The following is a 3,339-nucleotide window of genomic DNA, read 5'->3' on the forward strand; positions in this document are numbered from 1 at the left end:
CTGCAGTGTTTGCTCTTGATGTCCTTTCAGCTTAACAGTGGGAGAATGAGGTTTCAATGAAGGTGGAATTTTCTGGATATGTCTGTGCATCAGTGCAGGTTAGAGCCCATGGAACACCCCAAATTGTGTGCATGGACACATGGTCCCCACAGAGCCCAATCCTTGGTATAGGACAGCACACAGGTGCACTACAAGGCAGTTCTCCACAATTATTTCCAGTACATAATGGTATATAAGGTCTTCTTTCTCTACTGGCTTGAAATGCAAGCAGTGGGCGGTTGGGAGGAACAACAAATATTTTAACTGCTCCTGCTCTGATGCAAGAAGTAAAGGTTGTCATATTTAATGCTGAGCCCCTATATCATTCTGCTGCATTATTTCATTATAGTGCTGCTGACACACACACCTGTATGTGAAAAAGGCAGAATTTTGTAATTAAGAGCCGCTGGATCTTAATTACAGACAGTGTTGCTGTCACTGAAGTCTGCAGCAAATCTTACTTTGGCTGCAGTTGTGAAGAGTAAGCACTCCAGTGTTCATGGTGAAGAAATCCTCTCCCATTCATACTCAGTAAATCACACACTTTCTCCATCCAATGCCAGGTTATTTCTTCAAGCCATTATTTTTAATTCTAAACTGTATTTCCCAGTCCTTTTAAGTCAATAGCTTGACTTTAGCTTATTGTTTTCTTTAAAAATGTTAAGACCACACACTGAGCTGTGCTAACACACTGTATTAAGTCACTGGTAGACAAATCTAACATCACATTACATACATGTTACAGTTGCTATTAGAACATGCCTTTTAAAAAATATCTTTATTGGATGAAATTGTCTCTTTCCCAAGAAAAATCTGGTTCTTCAATATAATTTATTATGCCTTTTAAAATTCTGTCTGTTCAATAAAATCTTTGCTATATTATAAATACCTGTAACGAAAATATAATTTAAAATTCTGAGAGAAAACTTATTTTTTTTCCTTTTACATTTTTCACAAAACCCATATAGGCACCAAGGAAAGACTAACAATAAAAATAATTTACTCCTTTACAATCTACTCTGTGTTGGAAACATTCAGAAGAGAGATTTTAAACTTGTCCTCTGATGAAACTTTGGCTACAATGTGGGAACTAATCTTAAAAGAAAGGAAGGTCTTACGTTTTCCACCCGTTTTATCTGAAAACCTCTTTCAAGGCATGATTTAGTGTTGCTAGTACTTTCCTTGCTGTAACATACCTGAACAAACACTGGTTAAAATCACTGTTATTTGAGGGAACCAGCCTCAGAGTTTCAATGCACAAGACTAGAAGTGGTCCTACCTCTCCAGATGGGAATATTTACCATGGAGATAAACTCCTAGTTCTGAAAATGAAACATTAGTGGAAGTAAGTTAGTGCCCCCATTCGGCAATGGCAGCAATTAGAAATTTTTATGGTTTTGCTTGTTCAGTAGTTATAAATTGCCAGAAAGCTTGTACATGTAAGGGACAGCAGAAGAAAGCTTTCTGATCTGGACCACTTGTGGGGATTTTTTAAATGACTTCTCATTCTAAGCAAATTTTTTTAGTAAAGAGGGAATGATTCAGTATCAGAATCGTGGAGCTGTTATCCTTGAAGTATGGACAAGAAATATGGAAGAGTTATTAAATCAACTAGCTAAATCTATCTAAAGCTGGCAATAAAGCACACTAAGCCCATGATAGGCATGAAACTATCACAAATAATGAATAAGCAGAGATTTTTAAATCTCTAGTTTGGAAAGACAATTCTCAAAATTGTCTTTAGAGCAGTCCCTTTTTCCACAGAAGATGACCTAAATATTGTTACAATAAATAGATTTGCCTTTAAATTACAGAAGTTACTGTGAAGTATGAAAAATCGCTATCCAAACTGATGAATTATGAGCAAAAAGCTAAATTCCTGACTTAGAGACACTTGCATCATCTTTTAAAGAGTAGACAGTGAAGGAGAACCAAATCTAGAGTGTGGAAAACACATTTCAGTAGTAGATGAGAGAGAAAATAAAGTAAAAACCATTCAGCACTTGTTTGGATTATCTTAGGCACTGCAATGAGAAAAATATCCCCCGGGAATCTCCACTTCCTCGTTCTAGATCCCCATTAATTTCTGAGCATCCAACACTGCATTATTTTAATTATGAAAAGCAAAATAATATGTCAGTCTTGACTTAGAGAGCTTTGTGTGGAAAATTTCTGAGTCCCTTCTCAGAGTATTTTTTGTATCTCATACCTCTCCCCCTCCATTTTGCCTTAACTTCCTAGATACTTGGCAAATGTTACAATCTATCCTAGACACTCCAAGATCCAGTCTTTAAGTGGGATCTGCTGGTGCAGTTACCCTTTCTATTCCACCTTGGCTGCAGTTCAAAGAAAGGACAAAGAGATCCCAGCTTTGTTGTTCTGACTACTGCAGACACAGGCATCTCATTTATATTACTTAATTTTAAAAATCTGACTGAGGCCCCATAGGTAGGTGGTTGGTCTCCAAAGCTCATATAGTTGATACAAAAAGATCAGTACACCATCCAGATAATTAAAAACAGCATAAAGACTATCCAAGTGCTCTGAAGTGCTATCTATAGGAGCCTCTATCCTCATTAAATACAGCCTAGAACGACTAGGCTCATAATACAGGCACTTCACTTAGGTAATTAAAGTTAGGTGGCGAGAAGGCCATCCTCATTCTGGGATATTTTATGCTAGTGTCAGTCTATATTCTAAATTGTGAATAACTTCATCAGTGTCCACTGATGCTCCAGTCCAACTCCAGCCTCTGAGTTGCTCCTTTATGGGAGAATAGAAGGCTAAGGGAGCACTGCTGTTTGGAGAAGGAACATAAAACCTACGATGGAAGCAGTACTGGCTGCACATGTTAAATCTGCGATAAATTCCAAACATAAGACTTCAATATTATTAAAAATGCAGGGACGAGAGTACCTCCCCATAGCTCTGGTAGTTTGCCTCAAAACGGCTTGGTAATTCAAGTTTTGAATAGGGTAGAAGAATAAGTAATGTGAAAATTGTTTAAAATAGAGCATTTGAGTTTTCAGGGGAATACTACCGGATTTCATGCCTGAGGGGGCAAATCTACTCTTGATGGTAATGAAGAAAGGCTTTGAAAAAAGCTATTACTAAAAAGCATCAGTTTACTGGCTTATACTCCCACGCACTTTTTTTTTTTTTCTTCCTTGATATTTGCATTAAATATGAAGCAATCAAAGCAGCAATCACACAACTAGAGCATACAACAGACTTCTGAAAAAAGCCTACAAGTGAAGTGAGGAGAATTAATATTTCCAGCTCAGAGACAGACCCTGTAGT

This window comes from Psittacula echo (assembly GCF_963264785.1).
Source record: "Psittacula echo genome assembly, chromosome: Z".
NCBI lineage: Eukaryota > Metazoa > Chordata > Aves > Psittaciformes > Psittacidae > Psittacula > Psittacula echo.